At 43.6% G+C, this 22,786-nt stretch overlaps 1 non-coding gene across 1 annotated transcript; it reads right to left on the bottom strand.

The window, feature by feature from the left end:
• Positions 1 to 3,638: 3,638 nt before the first annotated feature.
• Positions 3,639 to 3,706, bottom strand: LOC148038225 (small nucleolar RNA SNORD36). Its single transcript, XR_015690490.1, has one exon. It is a non-coding gene; the product is annotated as a small nucleolar RNA SNORD36 (small nucleolar RNA).
• Positions 3,707 to 22,786: the final 19,080 nt, after the last annotated feature.

The following is a 22,786-nucleotide window of genomic DNA, read 5'->3' as shown; positions in this document are numbered from 1 at the left end:
GGAGAGCCTTGTAGCTAGGTCTTTGGATGAAGTGAACTGGAACAGCTATGTGCGAAATACCATCAAAGCTTCAGCAAAGGCACTAGCTACATATGCAAGACCAACATGCAAGGAATTCGCGGCTTCCACACCAGGGAAGGCAAGAAAGACACCATCGGGCAAGGCCTCCAACATAGGATTTGGACGTGTCGTCACCACGATCACTCAAGAGGCCCTTAGAGACCTAGAAAAACTTGAAATAGTGGAAGAGACTCTAGAGCACTCCCACACCCCCGTGAATCACTAGCACGTTCACCACTACAGGTGCAAACCCCAATCTCTTGCTCCACAGGAAACCTAGGAGACAAGGGAGCAGCAAGGGTGCAAAAAGAAGAAGCCAAGAAAGATGCAAGGAAGAGGAAACAGTTAGAAGAGTCAAAGAAGTGGAAATATGAGTGAAGGAAGAAGCAAGAGGAAGAGAACGAGTGGCTCAAGAAGATAGAGGAAGAATCATGAAAAACAGAGGAGGAAAGAAAGAGGAAGCAGCTAGAGGAGGAGGAGAGGTTGGAAAAAGAAGATGATGAGTAGCTAGACTTGGCCATGATGTTGTCATTCGAGGAGGCCTCCCGTCCTCAAGAGCCAATGGAGAGGAGTCCAAGAGAGGAACTAGGATCAAGCACTACTGTGGAAGAGAAGGCTCAAGAACCCATTACGTTCGGCAAGGGGGGAAAGGCCCTGCTACACCCACCATCTCCAACCTTGACTGTCACACCCACCACCACTCAAGAGACTTTAGGAGTCCAAGTGGACCAAAGCAACATGGTGGCATGGGTGTAGTACTTGCTAAGGTCAAAGCAACTAGGCCTAGTGCCTAGTGGTGGAGATGCTATGGTAGGAACAAAGAGGCCGACTATAGGGGGGACGTCGAATCTAGTAAGGACTCCAAGAAACCAAAGGTGGAAGCATCAACAACATCAATGCCACTAGCCTTACCACTAGTAGTTGAGTGTGATGAATGCATACAACATCTCAAAGGATGGATGGAGAAGATGAAACAGGAAAGAAAGGCCACCATAGCAAAACTCAAAATTGAAAAAGAGGCATTCATTGCTTATCAACTCAAAAAGGCAAAACAAGTGACTATATATCAAAGGCAGTTGAATGAGCAAAAAAAAGAATTAGAAGCAAAGAGAGAGGTGGAGCTAAGAAAAGAAGAAGAAGGAACAAAGGAACTTTGGTTATAGGGTAGACTGTCGGAGAAGATAGAGGAAGAAATGAACTTGGGGACACACTTTTCAAGCCTCTACAGGAACAAAAGGACGTGGAAGAGGTCCTGGAGCAATTGAAGATGAATACAAATGATCTCACAAAGGAGTTGAAAAAATTAAAAACTCAAGCTCATGCACAATACTGCAGAGAGAGGAGCCAAAAAGAACTACTATTTAAGGAGTTGCAAGAGGTTATGGCCCAAAAGAACAAGGAGTCAACTAAGAAGTTTCTAGAGGTAGATAACCAACTTCTCGAGACTCTCCAAGAGCAGGAGAGACTACAAAAAGAGTTGGCTTGCCATAAACAAGACAAAGAAAAAATGCTTGACACCTAAAAAAAGCAAGAACAAGTGATAGCAATGATCTCGAGAGAGCTAAGAAATAGTCAAGGATGGATGGAGAAGAAGGCCAAAGCTTGGAAGGAGGAAAATATTGGAAGGGTCAGAGACATGGCAAAACACCTCATGCTAGTAGAAAGTGGAAGGATCATGGCAGAGGCAAGGGCCAAGGCACCGGAGGCAAGGCTAGAAGTCCCCGTCCTAAACACTTCACATGACTCAGGCAAGAGATGAGGACAACATAAAAGGCCTAAAGAAGAAGCTAGAAATCACACGAGGAGCCATAAAGTACGGGCTCCAAGAACACACCCCTTGAACCAATCCTAGAGCAACAAAGGAAGATTTTGTTGTAGGCAGGGCTCTCTAAAGAAGACTTCAAGTAGCTAGACGTTAGAGGCCAAGAAAAGCATGAACGATTGACCACCACTACCCAAGCGAAACCACCAAAGGAGGAAGGCCTAGATTGGGAACCGCTCAATGGCCTCGAAGGGAAAGTTGTGGAGTGCAAATCCCACCCTTGCATCCATCAAGAGAAGTAGAAGGGCAAGAAGAAGATCTGATCGACCACTGCAAAAAGAATCATCATGGCCAAGAGAAAACGTGGAGAGCTGGCTCATTTTACAAGGAAAATTTTTTATGCCATGCCATAGGACATGCCTGACGTCTAGATTGTGCAACTTGAGGAAAAACTGCCAATCAATTGGGTTCTGGAACTAAACCATTGGGAGTAGTGGAAAAAGGGGGCACACCATTTGAATTTGATTTCTTCTACCCTACTACCCTAAATCAAGTGCTACCCCCTCCACTATGGTTGAAGGAGCCATCTAGGTCACAAAGAGGTTGGGAAAGTGGTGGCTAGAGGAGAAGGCAAGGAAACCCACACTATGGAGAAGAGAGCCTACTGGGTATGGAGCCCCGAAAGGAACACCAAGGAAAAGGGAATTCTCTTGCAAGAAAATCTATCTTGTAACATCAACAAGCTTGTTTATCATATTTCATATGATCACAATGAAGAAAAGAACACCAGGCACAACAAATCTTCATGCAGCATCACGTAGATCTCCCATGGATTTGATAGAATCAACCATATTCTTCAACATCTTCACAAAATCCATCAATAGAACAAAGAAAGCAAAGGAATACACCATCTTTGAATGGAAATACATCACATAATATTCATCTTCAATATCTTCATAGTCTTCTCTCTCAATCTCTCATATACAATCACTCTGTTTCAGTAGAATTGACTATCTCTGACTCTCTCTCTCTCTCTCCATCAATAATACATCATGTCCTCACTAAAATATCTCAAAATCACCCTCAATAATCCTTCTTAGGTTGTGGATACCCTTCCCAAGAGGTATGTCTGATATGAAGAGTCACCAGAGCCACTACAGTGTCCTTTCATAGCTCACTACTGTCACTTCACTTCAGTCTTCACTTGAGTCTTCAGCAGCTACTTCTTCCACTTCTTTCAGCTCTTTTGCACTTGTATTCACCTCTTTCCAAGGCTAGAAAACTTTCCCAAGCTACACTTCTCATCCATCAAAACACATACAGAAGCATACAGAACAGTCACAGAACAGTACCAGAACAGCTACAGTACAGAACAGAACAGAACAGAACAGAAACAGAAACTCTACAGAAGGTTACAGAAGGTCTTCAAAACCACATAACTCATACTCAAACCATTCCAAACTCTCACAAACCATTCAATAAGCTTTCACAATATCTCAATCTTCATCAATCAATACTCCATCCCTCCTTACAGAAGACAATCAGAACAAAATAGACCAAAACAGAGCAAAACAGAAGGTATACAGGACCTATCAGAACATCACAGAACCACTAATAAACAACATGAACTTCCAAAACACAATAAATATCATCCAAAAAACTCTCAAACCACTTCCAAACCAATCAAGCATCTCATAAAATCAACCATTCAGCTCTCAAAAACAACAAAAATCAGCCAAAAAACAAGTCATTTCAACACTCAACATATCCCACACTTAATAAGGAAGCGTCCTCGCGACCCAGGAAAAAGGGAATACAAGTTCAAGGAAAAGCTCAACTTTAAGCTTCAATATCTCTTCAAAAAGAATCCATCCATCATGACCCCAACTTATAACCTGTATCTGAGATAAAAATATAAAGAAATGAAAACCCTTTATATATTAACACCTCTTATCAAACTAGGAAATCACAACAAATTGGTAAAGGATATAAGAGTTTTCTTCTTCTTCATCTGCATCAGCTTCAATTCTCCATCCACGACCCTATCACCACAATTCTCCAAAATGTAGCTCGCACACGAAAGCCAAAAGGAAACCACCACGTTCGTATTACATAAATGAACTCACAACACAAACACTAATACAACACAACCATCTGAATGACTCCGTCAAAAAGAGAGATTTTCATTAAAAAGCATCCACCATACATTGGAAAGGTATCAATGAAGATGATCCCTCTTGAAAGATTGATGTTGTCGGAAACGATCCATAGAGAAGGATTCATCTACAAAGGTTTTGGGAGGATTTTGAAAAAACTGAAGACAGCACATCCTTTCCAATAGGACCAGGTATCTGTTAGGCAAACAAAGGACATGAAAATACAATATATCCAGCTGCTAGGAATCAATGCTCACATTGACATTCATGCACAACTTTGGAATAGGCTTGGAATCATTATGAGAGTTCCTATGCATATACGCCAAGTACCAAGCAAAGTGAGCAATTAATCTCACTGAGGGATCTGCAGACTGTGAATACTGCTGAGCAAAATGAACATAGTTCTGATAAGCTTGACTGGCAGCTGTCCATTCCCCTAGAATTACTGGCCAATTGATCTGAGGTCCTGTAAGGGAATCATTCGAACTCCATCCCCTTCTTCTGGAAATCTGATTATCAAACCCATCATAGTCACTAACCAACTGAGGTGGTTGAGATGTAGAAGTGTTAGGAGAGGGTAGTGGAATAAGGAAAAGTGGGTGAAGTGAGGGATAGGAAAAATCATAAAAGGAAGAAAAGGTTAAAGAAGGAGTGGCAGAAATTTGGAGGGAATCACTAAGGAAGGGTGTTAACTGATAAATAGGAAATGTAGAGGGTACATGAATGGATGGAGAAGGACAGGGTGGAGAAGGGGAAAATACCCTATCCTCAATAAAGGAACAATATGTAAAAATGGAAATTTGAGGGAAAGATGAAGGTTGAAAAAGAAGGGGTAAAATAATTGTGGAATTAGATTGACAAAGGGAAATATATATAGCATAGCGGTGAGCCATTTGTTGGTAATAGAGGAGGGTAGGAACAGAAGATCCTAAGAGAGATCGTCTATGATAGGCATCAAAGAAGATAGCATCAAACGGATTATGTTTTGAAAGATAGGCTAAGAGATCCACCCTCTGTTGATTAGTACTCTGGGCATAAGTAGGGACTGTGTTTTGTCTTTGATTCAGGACCACAGAATCAATCATGGGATGCCACGAATTATCATGACAATCAGCCACTTTGGAGGAGTAACCCTGGAACATGTCAGCTATGCGCAACTCCAAATGGTTGACATACAAAACAGCTTGTAATACCACATCCCCCACATACCATACCATATCTACCTCATCTGGAATTAACAAGTCTCCTCGTAGATACATGTATGACATCAACATGGTATATGGCGTGACAGAATCTTCAAACACCATCCTTACTTCCTCTGTCAACAACTCAGGAGACCAAGCCCCACTCCATCCATCCTCTGGAAGAGGTAAATCCATCATGGAAAGCTTCATGTAGAAGACCAACTTCTGTAAGTGGTAGTGGACAAAGAAAGAATGGTCTGGTGGAACATATTCCTGAAACTGCTCAAATGTAGACCATAACAAGTCCATTCTGGACTGCAATCTTTCCACTTTATCTTGGAATAGAGGACACAAAGTAGCCTGTCTCTGAAGAGCAGCCAAGTCCTGCTGTGAAAGAGAAGGGATCAAGGTAGGGCTTGGAGGAACAGAGCGTGATTTTGCCAGTTGATCTTGCAACTGCTTGATTTGGGAGGCTTGGGATGCCACTGTGTCATTAGCAATCTGGAAAGCTGAAAGTTTGTCATCTAAGATAGCTTGGAACTCCTGCGCTTCTCTAGACATCCTCTCCTTCTCCTCTGAAAGGCTAGTAACCTGGGATTGAGCCGCTAGTAACTGGATCTTCAAAGAAGAGATCTCATCGCTTTGGGTGGCAACCAGTTGGGTTTGTTGTTCCATTTGCTTAAGCAAATCTGCTAGGGTATCCTTAGCAGATGCTAACTCGGATGTTGCCTTATCCAACTAGTCCTTAGACTGCATGAGCTCGTCATAAAAGGACGCGTACAGCTGTTGAACACAGGCTGTCACTGACAACTCAATGGAACTCTAAATATCTTTACAAAGGAAAGGAATTGCATCTCCTGAGACTAGACTGTTCAGGGAGGGAACCGAGATGTCCAAGGATCCTTCTCGATGTGCTCTGAACAGGTTATTACAAGCGAGATACCGAGGGAGATCACTGCCAGAGGTAGCAGGAATGGGCACTGAAGGAAGTACTGAAGGAGCTTTATCCGCTACCCGCTTCAAGCGTTTGCTCTGGATGACCAGGGGAGGCGGAGAATCATCATCCTCTATGTCAATAGGTTCTGACTCATCTGAAGGTGGAGGAGGAGGTACTGGATCTGATGGAGGAGGTGGAGGCACAGTCTTCTGTAAACCGGAATAGGTCAAGAAGGTAGACAAATATGATCCATATGTGACATTGGTAACATTACCCCTGGTGACTTTGACGAAATGTTGATCCATTTTAGTGAGGAGGTAAGTGCTCCAATCAATAGCAACTCCTTTCAATACCATTCTGGAAGCTGTAAAAAGCTCTTTGGACAAGTACTAGGATGGTGTTTTGGCAGGCATAAACCTGTCCTGGAGAAACTGACAGATCATCTTCCATATGGGATCACTGATCATAGAAAAGGAAACTCCTGAAGAGTTGATCACCTTCTTAACATCTAGCATTTTCCTTGTCTGCTTTTGCAATAGCTTTAGAATCTCTTCATTAGAGAAAAGCTGACGAGTGGTGACAAAAGGTTTACCTTTGGAGGGAAGAGACAGAGCCTTCCCTAAGCCTCGAGGGGTCAAAGTCATAGAAATTCCCTGGACTAGGCCTGTCTTCTTGCTGTAGGAGGCCAGAAACTCATCACATAACGATGGATCCTCGGGAAGCAACGGAAAAGAAGTAGCCACAAAAGCAGCGAGTGCCGCCTTCATGAGAGGCTCAAAAGTAAGTAGGGAAGAGTAATCCCTACTAATTAATGGGACGTACTGGATAGGGGGAGGAGCATGAGAAGGCGCCATTCAGATGGTTACACACACACCACAAACACAGACAATCAAGGAGAATGCCTGCAAAGCAACAGATAAAAATCCAAGGATAAGAGAACAACCAAAACAATAAAACGTGACGCGACCAACTAACCCCAAGCAAACCACAACCTAGAAAAAATTCGACATGACCTCGAGACATATGCGACCGAAAGCTTCATGCTATGCATCAGACAAACACCCAGAACTCCGTATCAGGCAATAAAAGAAAAAACTGCATACCGTACCCTGAACCGTAACAAAGACAGTAAACCAAAACATCACCACATCCGACACATATCAAGACTACATCGTTGATAAACCAGTGTTTGACCATGGAAAGAACTCTAATGACGGTGCATACCCATCCCACGAAACGTGTTCGTTAAAAAGGGGAATTAAGTGCAGTGAGGGGGAATTAATTTAATGAAGGGTTTATTTTAAGAAATTATTAAGAAATGGGTGAATTTTTATTAAGTGATAAACCTTAGCAAGAAAATGGCAGTTCCTTATTATAAATTTAATTACCAATTATTAGGTGAAAACGGTGCTTTAATTCGAATCCCGGACTGCGACACCCAGATGGGGTCTCTAAATGTAAGTTCATTGATTACAAATTAAAGTGATGTGGAGCGCTTTTTTGCCAGCTCCTACTCTTGTGACGGCTGGTTCTATTAATTAAAAATTAAAGTGCCTCTGTAGCGCACGTAGCACGTGCTAAGTGAACGGCGGGTTTATTTTAATTAAAAAGATATGTGTGTGTTTAGCGCGAATGTGCGTGGAAACTGTGGGTGAATAAAGAGTTCATTTTAACAATTAAGTTGTGATTAAGGGGGAAATGAAAGTAAATAGATCATATAAAATAAATATCTGGAAGGGGTGTGTATGTAATGCAGAAATGCGCACGGAAGAGTCCCCCAAAAGAAGTGAATCCAGTAAAAGAAAAGTAAAGACCATTGACGAAACAACAAAGACAACACCTTAGTGGGATTGTGGATTTTGTTTTTTTTAATTTTTGTAATTTGTGATTATTTATGGTTGGTTGTTGTGTGTGAGGTTGTTTTGTTGTTTGGGTTCGTTTGGGTTTGTTTTGTCTTTTTTTTGGGTTTTTTTTTTGTTTTTTGTGTTTGTTTGTTTGTGTGTTTTTTTTTTAAAAAATAGGGGTACCATGTACAATAGTATTTTAAAGTGAAAAATAAATGAAAAATGGTCAAGGGGAGTGAGGGGAAATTTTTAGAATTTTTTTGAAATTTTTAGAATTTTTAAAGAATTTTTTACAAATTTTAAATGAATTGTTTACATTGGTTGGTAATTTTGGGATAAATTGGGAAATATTTAATTTTCAGAAATTTCGGGGTTGAAAATTTCTAGCTGACAAATTTCCAAAAATTGGCAAAAAGCGAAGGGAAGTTTTAGAATTTTTTTGGAATTTTTAGGAGGTGGAAATTAATTTAGAAATTAATTAAATTAGTTAAAGCAGGAAAATCAGCTTAGTCTGGTAAGTAAGTTGAAAGTAAGTCAGTTAAGTCCTGTTAGTCTGTATAAGTCATGTAAGGCTGACTAAGTCAAGTCAGGTTAGTCAAATGGAACTAGGTTAGTCTAGGTAAAAGCAGATAAGTTAGGTAGGGGGACTAAGTCAGTGGAGACTAACCTAAAGGGGGTTAGTTAACCTAAGTAGGGTTAGGGTTAGGGTTAGGGTTACTAACCTAACTAGGGTTAATGGGGTGGGGGTTAGGTTAGGTTTACTAACCTAACTAGGGTTAGTGGGGTGGGGGTTAGGTTAGGTTTACTAACCTAACTAGGGTTAGTGTGACCAACTAAAGGTTAAATTAACTAATAGAAGGTTAGTGGAACTAATGTAAGGTTAGTTAAACTAACCTCTAATGGCAGTTAGGGAGGAGGAGGAGGGGGAAGAGGAGGAAGAAGAGGGAGGAGAAAGGGGGAGGAGGTAGCGGCTTCCCGCGTCGGCGGCGAGAGACCAGGCGGCGGCGGCTCCAGACGGCGGCGAGACAGCGGAGTCGGCGGCGACTCCTGCAGACGGCGGCGGCGGCTCTAGACGGCGGCGAGACAGTGGAGTTGGCGGCGACTCCTGCAGACGGCGGCGGCGGCTCCAGACTAGCAAGGAGGCGTTGACGGGCGGCACGGCAGCGATGTGGGCGGCAGCTGCGTTGGTGTGGACGGGCGGCGATAAGCGTCGTCTGACGGCGGCGGCAGGCGTCGTTGTCGGGGACGGGCGGCGGCAGGGCAGCGAGTCGGCGGCCAGGAGACGGGAGAGATGGGGGGAAGCGTGGGAAGGAGGGAGGGAGGGGAAACAAGGCGAGGGAAGGAAGGAGAAGTTGGGGAAGGAAGGAGCAAGGAGGGAGGCGGGGCAGTAGGCCGGGAGGGAGAAGAAGGGGAGGTGGGGGGGGAGAAGGAAGGAGGAAAGGAGAAGAGGTGGGGGAAGGAAGAGGGAAGGAGAAGAAAGGGAGGGCGGATGAAGGAAGAAGAAGGGGAGGGGATGGAGGAGGGAAGGAGGACGGTTGCAGGTGGGAGGAGAAAGCAGGTGGGAGGACCGGGGAGAGAGAAAGAGGGGAGAGGAAGAAGAAGAGAGAGAGAGAGGGAAAGAGAGAGAGGGGAAGAGGAAGGTTAGTTGGGAGGGGAGGGGTCCGTTGGGGGAAGGGAAAGGTGAAAAAAAAGGAAAAATAAAATAAAATAAAAATAAATAAATAAATAAATAAATTAAAAAAAAAAAAACAAAAGAAGAGGTGAGATGCCCCTGTCCCGCGTGCATGCGCGGGGCAGGGGTAAAAAAATTTGTGGTGACGGGAGGGAAAGGACGCCGGGATGCAGGGACAGAGCACGCGGACGCGATCGGGGCGCGTTATGATGCGTAAAATCGAAAACGAGCGCGGTCATGCGTGGGATGGGGCGCGTAAAAACACATAAAAAATAAAGAAAAATTAATAACTCCCAATCTGATCGTCAAAACGAAATGGCGTAAAAACAAAAAGTTGGTAGGACGATAGGGGGAAGACAGGAAAAATTTGCAACGGAAGTTTCGGGGGGGTAAAGGGCGGTCACGTGCAAAAAACACAAAAAACGAACAAAAAAAACGCAATTAAAAATTAATATCGGGAGATCCGTGCATCGGAACGAGGTGCAGGAAAAATGAAAAATGTGTAAAAAGACGTGCCCGACAATCCTATCACATCAAAACATAGTTCCAACTGAGATAAGACGCGTGGGAAAAATCCAAAAACAAACCCGAAAATGGGATCGGAAATTAATATCGGACAAACCGTTCGCCGGAATGACACGCAGTAAGAAGGAAACATGTCCGCAGGAAGGAGTGGCATAGGGTTAGCACGTTAAACTGCAATTCCGGTGGAATTAGGAGGGGTTCACATGCGAAAAACTCCAAAAATACACCCGAAAACTCACTAAAAAATTAATAAGTAAAAATCCGGAAATTGAAAGAGGGGGGAGGAAAAATGAAAAAGGTGGGGGAAGACACAGGGGATATGGCGGTCAAATCAAATTGGAATTCCGATGCAAATAGAGCAGTTTCACATGGAAAAATGTCAAAAGACACACGAAAAAGTTGTAAAAAACCGAAAAATTAATATTGGACAAACCGTGTATCGGAATGACACAGCGTAAAAAGAAAAAATATCAGGGGAAAAGTATTGCCAGGGCTATGATGTGAGATCACGGTTCCGAAGCAAGCAAAGCGCGTTCACATGGAAAACCGACTAATTTGCGTAAAATGCTTCAAAAATTAATAACTCAAAATCCGTGCACCGAAACATGGGTAGGTAAAAAGGAAAAATGGTTAGGTCAGAGGGAGGAACATGGTTATAAGGTTGGATGTGGACTTCGGTGATTGTAGGGTGCATTCACATGGCAGGACCTCAAAATTAGGGAATGAAGGAAAACTGCAAGGGAACAGTCCCAAGGGTGGGTTGAACATGAACGGGTGGGTGGGAAGGGACCCCATTAGGGTAAAAGCAAGTCATGGCATAAAGGCATGAGCAGGTGAAGGCATATGCAGAAGGGTATGCAATGTAGACGCGCAGGGACGCATCCCCACACTTAAGACCTTAACAGATAGGGTTAACCGAGCAACATGGACATAGGACCACGCCACAGACCATCCACTAACGTCCCCACACTTAAAACATGACCGTCACGAAGAAACCAATGTGGGAGGGTTAGAAAAACTTGGCCCATTTCGTCAAGAAGCAAGGTTGAGTGTTGATGGCACTTCCTGTGTTGTTGTCGGCTTCTGGAGGTACCAAGGCATCTTCTCAGCACACGTCCGTCATGGCAGGGACCATGTGGCAGCACCCAAGGAGGTAGCTGATGGAAGGAATCGCAGGAAATTTGTCAATGATGAGGAATACTACACTCCACTCACAGTCACTCAAATGAAATGAAAGAACAGTCACTCGCCCCATGACTAATATCACTCGAGGAATAAGGATTGAAACCCATATCGCATACTCGGTTGAGGAATCGACAAGGGGGAATGGTGTAGAGGGAGTATGCCAGGGTGCACAGTTGATGGTGCATTAGTGCGTCTAACCCGTCTGGCATAAGTGCAAGGAGGAAGGCAAGGGAGCCTTACAGTGCAGTGTACAGAACATGGTGATGTGTCTTGTGTTAATGGTAGAGACCCATCCCGTGGGTGCACAGGGAAATTGGAACATACCTAACTCCAAGTGTCGTAACGTCCCTCAATCTCACCTCTCGGTAATTGATTGAAGAAACTCCAGTCACACTCAGCCCACCCTCTGTCACACGCTCTGTTGATAGTTACACGAGGGCAGCCTTTTCTTGAAACCCATTGAGGTAATCCTCACGATCACTTGTGCAAAGGTTGTATGCCTTGTGCGCATTCGATGGTGCAACTGTGCATCCTGCTCTGTGCCGGCATACGGTGCGAGAAGGAAGGCCAGGGAGCCTTATGGTGCAGTGCACAAAAACAAATTGTGCTTTGTGCATTGAGAGGCCCATCCCGTGCATGCAACACTTCATTCACACTTCTCACCTCTCATTTGATTTGAAGGGAAAAGACTGGTCACTCGCCCCACCCTCTATCTCACTCGTTATTGATAATTATAGAGGGCAACCATACTCACTTCCCCATCCAGTTAGGATGAAAGCTCACGTCACTTGATTGTTTGTCGATGAAGATCGCATCGTCAGTTGTTAAAGAGGCGTACCCAGGGAGGTAGCCATCAAATTGAACGTTGTGTTAGATAGGACATGTCGTCTGCGAGAGGACAGGTAGACACTCTGCAGAAAGACCCAGGACACAGCGTACCAAGAGAGGGAGCTTCGGAATTGGATCCTAGGGATATCAATCAATGAATCCACTTTCTGGACTGTTGGGTGTTGCCACCTTTTCCACAGCCAGCTTCCCGCCCAAGGGTGTTTATCACCTTTTCTTGGAACGAGGCTTGCTATGACAGGGAATTGCTTCCTTTTCTCTCATAACAGATTTGTTTTTTTTTTCTTTTTTTTTTCTCTTTTTTTTGCCCCCCCTATTCCCGAGGGTGTTTCTACCTTTTCTTGAAGAATAGGTCGACATGACAGGGACCTAAGTCCTTTTCTCCCATGACCGATATGTATATTTTTTTTTCTTTGTTTTTTTTCGAATTAAGCAAGGGAATGGTAGAAAGACCATTTGTCAGAACCAACCTTGCCACTGTCGCTGGTGGAAAATAGAGGATAAGAGATCAAGGCTGGAAGGGGGGTTTGAGGGGACAGAGGGTTGCGTCCACTTTATCAAGAGTGGCTGAAAAACGGCTATTAGAAGTAGCATCATAAGAAGTACAGTGCTGCGCCAACAAGGGAAATGATCAAGTGACCGTGATTGTCAAGATCCCCAAGGAGGGAAGTACTTCTTCAGGCGATATCCATTAATCAGAAAGGGCTCATCAGAGGCATCAACGGTCTGCACTTGGACAGAGCCATTAGGGTTGACAGCAAGTACCTTATATGGGCCCATCCACCGCTGTTGGGCCCATCCACCGCTGTTGGAGCTTGCCAGGAAACTTGCCAAATCGTGAATCATAGGCTAGGACCAAATCACCTTCTTTGAACTCCTTGTTCTTGATGAAGCTGTCATGGTAAGCCTTACGTCGAGCTTGCGTGGCTTCCATGCACTGTAGAGCCATCCTGCGAATTTCGTCAAAACATTCCAGGTGCAGGAGACGGCGTTGAAGTGAATCATCGTTCCCGAAACGCTCTTTGATAGCCACTCTCAAAGAGGGTAATTCCAGTTCAACAGGGAAAACAGCTTCTGTACCATACACCAGCTGAAAGGGTGTTTGTCCTGTTGCTGCTTTATGGGAGGTTCTGTATGCCCAGAGGGCCTGTGTAAGTCGATCGTTCCAATCACGGCGATGTGCGGCAATCATTCTTGTCAGAATCGAGCAAAGGATGCGATTGGTGACTTCGACTTGGCCGTTGGCTCTAGGGTAATAAGGAGTGGACTTGCGATGGCGGATCTTATACAACTCTGTCAATTCTTCCATGACTTTATTAATAAAATGAGTGCCTCTGTCACTTACCAGCTCTAAGGGACTGCCAAAACGGGTGATGATATTCTCGTACATGAACAGGGCCACGCTGTTACCATCGTCCCGCTTTAGGGCTTTAGCTTCACACCACTTTGTAACATAATCTGTACATACGAGGATGTATCGGTTCTGTTTCCTACTGGTAGGAGGATCGATTGGGCCTATGAAGTCGTTGCCCCACTTCTCAAACAGCTTTAAAGGAAGGATAGGTTGCAGTGGCATGGCACTTGTCTTCGTGGGTTTCCCCATTCTCTGACAAGAATAACATCTTTTACAGTAATCATAGGCATCCTTGTGGATGGTAGGCCACCAATAACCTGCTAGCAGAGCCTTCCTGGCTGTAGCTTCTCCTGCAAAGTGGCCTCCACATGGCTTGTCATGGCAAGCCTTCAGAACAATCCCAATCTCATTTCTTGCAACACATCTTCTGAGCACTTCATCTTTGCCTTTCTTGTATAGTGCGCCACCTAGCAGGGTGTAGGGGGCTGATTCTAGCATAAGCTTCTTCCTTTCTCGACTAGAAATGCCAGGAGGATACTGTTGGGTTGCCAACAGATTAGCAATGTCTGCATACTAGGGGGTTACAGTTTCTACCAAGAATAGGGAAGCATCAGGGAGGTCTGGATCATCCTGCTCCTCGTCTGCCGTTTGTGGGATACGCGACAGATGATCAACCAGAACATGGGAACGACCAGGCTTAGTAATCGCCTCAAAGTCAAACTCTTGGAATAAAAGGAGCCATCTCATCATTCGTCCTTTCACATCTGCTTTGTTCATCAGGAAGGAAAGGGCCTCATGATCCACATAAAATTTAAAGTGGGTGGATAGGAGATAATGGCGGAACTTCTCTAGGGCAAACACCATTGCCAAGCACTCAAGCTCTGTCACTGTATAGTTCCGTTCTCTATCAGTGACTTTTTGGCTTGCATAATAGATCGGTTGATCCAGCTTAGAGGAGCCCTTTTGGCAGAGAACTGCGCCTAAGCCTTCAATAGATGCATCAATGTGTACATGGAACTCTTTCATCCAATCAGGAGGTTGCAGAATGGGTGTCTCAATCAGACACTGCTTCAGAGTGTGGAAGGCTTTGTCACATTCTTCCGTCCAAGTAAACTCTGCATCTTTCCTCAGAAGCTTGTGCAAGGAGGTTGCCTTTGTTGCAAAATGGGCTATGAACCTTCTGTAGTAACCCACATGGCCTAGGAATCTCCTCAACTGTTTGAGGTTGGTGGGTGCGGTCAGAGCTCCGATCTTTTTTATCTTTGCAGGGTCTGTTGATATCCCTTGTGCAGAGACAATGTGGCCCAATAGAACTCCAGAAGAGACCTCAAAGATGCATTTGTCGGGGTTGAGGGAAATCCCATACTCCCGGCATCGGTCGCATTGTTCCAGGTGTCCCTAGTGTTCACGGATCAAACTATAGACACAGAAGTCATCCAAATATACCTCAATAAAATCGTGCAGATGATTTTGGAATGCAGCCATCATGACTCGTTGGAAAGTAGCAGGGGCATTGCAGAGTCAAATGGCATCACTCGGTAAGCGTAGGTCCCCCATTCTGTGGTGAAGGTTGTTTTGGATTGATCCTCTTCTGCGATTTGGACTTGATTGTATCCGCTGAATCCATCCAGAAGGGAATAAAGCTCATGTCCTGCCACTATGTCCAACAGTTGGTCTGTGAAAGGGATAGGAAAGTGATCCTTCTTTGTTTTAGAATTGAGCTTTCGGAAGTCCACACATATTCCCAATTTTCCATTCTTCTTGGGTACAACCACGATGGGTGAAACCCATTCACTATTTGCCACTGGATAGATGAACTCGGCTTCCAGAAGCTTCAGCAGCTCCGCTTTCACCAAAGTGGAATAATTCGAGTTCATTCGCCTCTGTCGTTGCCGTACTGGCTTGGCATCAGGCTCCAAGTCAATATGATGTTGACATATTGTGGGATCAATCCCCTTTAGGTCTTTGTAGGACCACGCAAACACGTCCAAATTCTCTTTCAACAAGTTGTACAAAGTTGACAACTCCTCTTTTGGGAGGTTGCTGCCCACCTTCAAGTGGCGTTCAGTGCCTTCTGCATCCACAAAAGTTAACTGCATTTCACCTTCTACTTCACGGATAAAGGTCCCACGGACTGCTTCTGGATACAGATCCGACTCCTTCAAGGGAGTGGTATCCTCTTCTGATGTCCCACTAGAACCAACTTCTTCTTTTGGTGGAGACTTAGGTTGCTCCTTAAGATGTTGAAATGGGATTAGGGCCGTTTCAGGTTTGGTTTCAAAATTAATTACCTCTTGGCTTGAAGACTCCTCTTCTGAAGATGACACATCCAGGAATGTCACATAACAGGGACCCTCTGATGCCTGTTGGGTTGGTGGGATTGGTGCTTGTTGGCACGGTGCATCATCATCATCTTTCTTTGGCAAGGATGGGTGAGGACGGCATGAGCCACTGCTGAAAGACGGCTTGTTCTTCGTAATCCATTTCTTATAAAGATTTTGCATATGAGAAAATCCATTTACCAGACCAAATGGTACCATCACCATTCTGTCCCATAGCATGAGCTCGTCTGCTTCTAATGCTTCTGGAACTTCTTCTTCAAATGTATCCTCTTCAGGTGGGATAGATTCTTCTGGCTCACTTTCATAACCTTCTTCGTCCATATCATATTCATCCTCTTCTGTCTCTGTCTCTATCTCTGCTTCTGCTTCTGTTTTTGCTTCTGCTTCTGTCTCTGCTTCTGCTTCTGTCTCTGTAGGAGCTTTGTAAGAGAAGAACAGGTTTTCTATTTCATCTTCTACCTCTGCCTCTGGCTCTGCTATGGCCATGTAACATGGAGAACAGTACATCCATGCTTCTATCTCACTGTCAGAAGTGATTTCAGAAGTCATTCCTGGTTCAGGCAGGAAGTATTCACCCATTGATAATGGTTTTGCATCTTTTGGAAGTCGGCTTACAGTATCCACTGTTAAGGAATGTGCCATTGTTTTCTTGAGAAGGATCTGTTTGACGGCATCTTCGTCTGCTGATGTTCCATCTGTAGCCTCATTAGGGGAGTCAGAAGATAATTCCAAGGAGGTGGATCCATGTCCTTTTTGAGAACCATATAGTTTCAGCACCACTTTATTTGGTCCTCTCCCCAAGGTCAAGGTTCCTTTGAACCAATCCGTCCTTGCTCGGGCTTCAAAAAGCCATGGTCTGCCCAGTAACAGAGGGTAGGATGTACCATAAGAGTTTGGCTTCACCACCAGATAGGTTAGCCAATAATCTTTTCCAGCCACTGTAGTCTTCACATATGGGAGAATGCCCAAAGGCTTGATTCTACTCTGATCCGCCAGTCTGATGAGCCATTGGGTGGGTTGCACACCTTGTAGGCCTAGATCCTTCATTGTCACATCCGCCATAATGTTCACTGATGAACCACCATCAATCAGTGTGTTTGCAATGAAGCAGCCTTCTATCCACACGCCAGTCTCTGGAGTACCCGGATCTAGAAAGGCGTTAGCTACGTCCACTTCTTTTACAGGCTCTGGAGCCTTGTTGGACTTTGTTGCTGTTGAGGGAGCAATCCTTAAACCACGTCTTCTTGTCAGTATGCTTTTGAATCTTTTCCGAAAACTGGGAGACAACATCAATAATTGTCAGAATGTGAGGTTTGGTTTAAAGGTATCTAGATCTCTGACCAGATCGTATTCCTTAATAGGATCCACTGGCTTCTCTAACCGGTTAGGGAATGGGGCAACACCCATTTTCATTTTCCCTCTTTCTTCCAACAGAGGCATCATGGGAACTTCTTCTGTCACTTGTGGCACTTCCTCCTCTTCTGTATCCTGGACCTCTGGTCCTGTCTCTGTAACTGTCTCTGTAACTCTCTGTGGCACTGTAGTGCTCTGTATGGCACTGTTAGGCTTTGTTCTGTTCTGTTCTTCTGGTGGAAGATTGAACTTCACTGTTCTGGCTGGAGGGTTATTTTCTTTCTAGATAGGTGGTTCCTTCTGCTTGGCACGCGTAATGGCAGCAACTTCCAATTCCACTAAATTGGAGGTAGGCTCTTGGGCCTTGGCCGGACTATCAGTAGCACTGTTTTTCACTGGGGCTGGGCTTGGACAATCTTTTGCAGTGTGGCCTTCTCCTTTGCATCGACTGCATAAGGGCTTGTAATCCACTGACATTCTGGGATTTGGACAATTTGGTGAGATGTGTCCCTTTTCTCCGCATCTGTAACACTCCACTTCTGTTCTCTGACCACCGCCAGACTGTCTTCCTCTGTAACTTTGAGAGGGAAATCTTCTGGGTCCGAAATTAGGACCAAAATCTCTAGGCTTGGGTCCAATATCCTGTGTTGTCATTTTGGATTCTAGCAAGTTGAATCTTGCGTCTTCTTCCTTCCTTCTCTTATCATGCATCTCCTTCAGAGAGCAAATGTCCTCTGTATGGTTCTTCCGCAAACAGTAGGAACAGAAGACTCCAGGAATAGTTGGTTTTCGTGTACATTCAGTGGCTAAATGGCCTGCTTGATGACACTTACCACACCAAGTATTTGATCACATCATATCTCTTCCTGCTCCTGCAACGTTGGATATGCTAGCGGTATTCACTTTCAGCATCTGTAGCTGCTCTATAATCACATCCATCAACTCCTTTTTGATGTTTGCAACTGAGTTGGATAAGTAATCCTTCAAGCTTTCTCCTCCGGACGTACTAGCAGGAGGATTTTGAGGAGTCTCTGTAATCACTGCATAAATGGGTTGGGCTAGTACAGAGGGGTCTTTGTTCTGGTTCTGATTCAGGGCTCCTGTTTGAACTGTTGGCTATTAGCTCCAGTTGGTAGGATTCCACTGTTGCTGTTGATTTGGCATGGAGGAAATTGGTTGGGACCATTGTTGTTGTGGTTGAACCACCATTTGAGGCATGGATGGTGGCCACTGTGGATTTAGTGCACTGTACTGTGATATTGGGGGCGTCTGTTGGTAGGGATAGGGAACAGTCCCTAGAACTGCATTTGGTGGATACATCATTTCTGGCATCAGAGGAGGTAGGACTCCTCTTCCTGAATTCATCGCCAATCTAGCTTCCACTTCATCGTACAGTCTTGCACCTTCTGTTGCAGCTTGCAGTGTGGCTGGTCTTTGCAGCTCCACAAACTTACGGACTTCTGGTTGTAATCCTCTGAGAAACACTCCCTTCTGAATGCCATCATCTAGATTATGGTTAGTCCATCTCTTCAGGATGGATTCCATTCGTGAGACATAAGCTTCTACTCTTTCTCCAGAGGACTGACTTAGGTTTATAAATTCCTCTCGCATCCGCTCTTCAAAACCTTCACGCCTAAATTTAGTGAGGAAGGCCAACTTCAGGTCGTCCCATGTGCCAAAAGTTCCTACTGCTTGTCTCTCATACCACTGAAACGCCGCGCCCTTGAAAGTGGCGGGGAATATTGCCAACCAATGCTTAGGGGTTCTTGCATTGTTAGCCACACATGCTACCATAAACTCTGCTACATGAAGATCGGGGTCTTCATTGTACTCTCCCTTAAAAACTGGCAATGGGACTACATTCGCTGGCCGGTCATCAATATTTCCAGGACGGATCTGGCTTGGAAGTGGACCTCTAGCAGGAGGAGGAAGGGCTTGATGTGCCATTGGGACTTTTGTAAATAGTTCCGCAAGGGCTTCAAAGGCAGCTTCTGCTGCAAGCTCGTTCTCAGCCTTGATTTTTGCTTTCTCTCTTCTCATGTACCCTCTGGACTCGTTCTAACGCTTGCCTCTTTATTGCGTCATTCATCAGGGGGTTGGCTCCACTATGTTGTTAGTGCTCCACAGAGGGTTAACAGAAGGCTTCAGTCTCTGGAGGACTCTCTTGCCAACATTTCTTCTACTTCTTTCTTTTCAACGTCCCTGAATTCTGCTTTCATTCCACTGCACAGAGGAAGGTATTCGGTTCTGAAGGTGTCAAAATGCATACGTCTGAGCATTGTGGTGGTGCCATCATCATAGTAATGCCAGCTTCTGATGGTTTCAACAGTGTATGTTGTGAAAAACACTCTATCTACCAACTTCCAGTGGGTTGCCAATTGAACAAATAGAAGATTATCAGTACACCAAGCATCCCATGTATCTTGCTGTTGAGTATCCACGAACAAATTCCAACTCTTTTCCTTCTTGTCTTTGTGAACCTCTACAAACCAAGACTCCTGAAGCTTCTTCACAATCTCCCACTTGATGTTGTCTGGAAACTTCTCAATGAATGCCAAATCTTCCATGAATGGTCATTCTCTCTATTTCTACTCTTCAGTTTATTCCCAAACAGTTTGCCACCAAGATGCAAGTTTCTGCTGCTTCAACAGGAAGAGGAAACTGTCCGCCACATAGAGCATGCATCATGATAGTGATGTGTTTCCGCCATTGTGGGATGAACTTCTTGTGGAAAGTGGCTTCGATTATGAGAAATTCCAACTCTTCAGTGGAAGAAGGAACTTTACAAACATCCATTGAATTCTTCTCTTCTTGGGAATGCCATTTCCTTCATTTTCAGCCTCTTCTGGTACTTGTTGATGGCAAGTTTCCCCGGCTGCGCTCCAAAAACATGGAGCCCCGAAAGGAAAACCAAGGAAAATGGAATTCTCTTGCAAGAAAATCTATCTTGTAACATCAACAAGCTTGTTTATCATATTTCATATGATCACAATGAAGAAAAGAACATCAGGCACAACAAATCTTCATGCAGCATCATGTAGATCTCCCACGGATTTGATAGAATCAACCATATTCTTCAACATCTTCACAAAATCCATCAATAGAACAAAGATAGCAAAGGAATACACCATCTTTGAATGGAAATACATCACATAGTATTCATCTTCAATATCTTCATAGTCTTCTCTCTCAATCTCTCATATACAATCACTCTGTTTCAGTAGAATTGACTATCTCTGACTCTCTCTCTCTCTCTCTCTCTCCATCAATAATACATCATGTCCTCACTACAATATCTCAAAATCACCCTCAATAATCCTTATTATGTCATAGATACCCCTCCCAAGAGGTATGTCTGATATGAAGAGTCACCAGAGCCACTACAGTGTCCTTTCATAGCTCACTACTGTCACTTTACTTCAGTCTTCACTTGAGTCTTCAGCAGCTACTTCTTCCACTTCTTTCAGCTCTTTTACACTTGTATTCACCTCTTTCCAAAGCTAGAAAACTTTCCCAAGCTACACTTCTCATCCATCAGAACACATACAGAAGCATACAGAACAGTCACAGAACAGTACCAGAACAGCTACAGTACAGAACAGAACAGAACAAAAACAGAAACTCTACAGAAGACCTACATAAGGTTATAGAAGGTCTTCAAAACCACATAACTCATACTCAAACCATTCCAAACTCTCACAAACCATTCAATAAGCTTTCACAATATCTCAATCTTCATCAATCAATACTCCATCCCTCCTTACAGAAGACAATCAGAACAAAACAGACCAAAACAGAGCAAAAGAGAAGGTATACAGAACCTATCAGAACATCACAGAACCACTAATAAATAACATGAACTTCCAAAACGCAATCAATTTCATCCAAAGCACTCTCAAACCACTTCCAAACCAATCAAGCATCTCATAAAATCAACCATTCAGCTCTCAAAAATAACAAAAATCAGCCAAAAAACAAGTCATTTCAACACTCAACAGGGTAATAGGAGGACAAGGTCACAGAAGAGCCTAGAAAGGTTAGAGGTTATACATCCCAACCTAAATGGCACCAAAAAATTTGGGACAACAATTTTGAGGCATGGATAGCATTTTGTAACACACTACCATATGAAAGGAATGACCCCACCTACATGGCTTACCCAAGGGGCCACGGTGTGGATTTTGACCAAGGGAAGAATGGGAGATACGACTTCAAATCCCTATGCCCTACCTTCACCATAGATCCACACACATATACCTAATTTATTGTACTTTTTTATGTATAAAAACTAAAACTTTTAATAAAAAATCTATTATTTTTATTTTTATAATTTATTTTAATATTAAATATTGGTTTTTTAATTTTATATTCTTGAATCTTATGTGGATTGTGATTTAATATTATATTCAATATAACTCCATAGGAATACCATTTGAGCCATAAAAACCCATGAAAGTATCATTTTTCTACTAAATCCCGCATTGTGAGTTGTATGGCTTTAAGTGCCATTATGTAAACTATTGGAAATTACTAACTATTCTCTAACTTTAGATATGTTCAAGCATATTCAACCATTTCCAATCATTTTCCATAACAAGAAGGAAAGATTCATCATAAAATTCAATAAAAGATGCTTACGCTATAAACCACATATACAAGCACCGTATTTCAAAAATGAGAAGTTAATGGCGCTCTTTTACAATCATTGATGCCTTCATTGTGCTTCCTTGTTCCATTCCTCACACCTCATCATGAATCGGTACCCATTCCCCCTCATCCTCTCAATCCATATAAACAACATTTATGGCGAGAGAGAAAGACTAAAATCTGAACTTTTTATACAATGCATCAAATGTTCCACAATTTTTTGCAATGTGGAGCGTAGAAAATCTCAAAAGGAGGGAGAATGATTTCAATAGTTACGAAAATAAAAAATTGGGGAAAAAATGGACCGTACAAAAATTTGCGTCCCCTCTCCCCATCTTGATAGTTTTCTTGAGTTTCATGCTTCTTTTAAACATCATTAATCACTTTAAACTTAAAATTTAGTGTATTTATACCGTCCCACAAGTGATTTCAATCCCCAAATGAAGGGGTAAATGGCCTCGGATTCGTGATCTGACTGGATAGAGGCAGCTTTCTGGCATTGAAAACTATTATGCTAGCCTCTGCCATTGCTTTTCGGCTTCTAGATCAAGTAGTTGCTCCATAACACTAAACCTTGTGGCTATCAAATGGGGGATCAAATGGACTCCAATTGACAAACGAACACTTGTTGGATTCCCAGTGTTGAAATGCATCTAGGAAAACTCCAGCTCCTCGATTTGTGGTGGTCAACACAATTTTCACCGAAAATGTCTCTTTTATGAATCTAATGCCACTTTTGTGCTTTTAATTTTGCCTTAAAATCAACCCTCATTGGTGACCACGGGATAGGATGACTCAGTCGGTTGAACCCACAAACTGATCTACATAAACTTAAACCATAAAGAGCATCAAGCTACTTCAAATAAAAATACACAACAGAGCACAAGCACAACCTTCACCATACCTCGTGATGAAATTG

This window comes from Lygodium microphyllum, chromosome 3 (assembly GCF_053477565.2).
Source record: "Lygodium microphyllum isolate KBCC chromosome 3, Lygodium_microphyllum_v1.1.10, whole genome shotgun sequence".
Lineage (NCBI taxonomy): Eukaryota > Viridiplantae > Streptophyta > Polypodiopsida > Schizaeales > Lygodiaceae > Lygodium > Lygodium microphyllum.
This window is presented reverse-complemented; position numbering and strand designations above follow the sequence as displayed.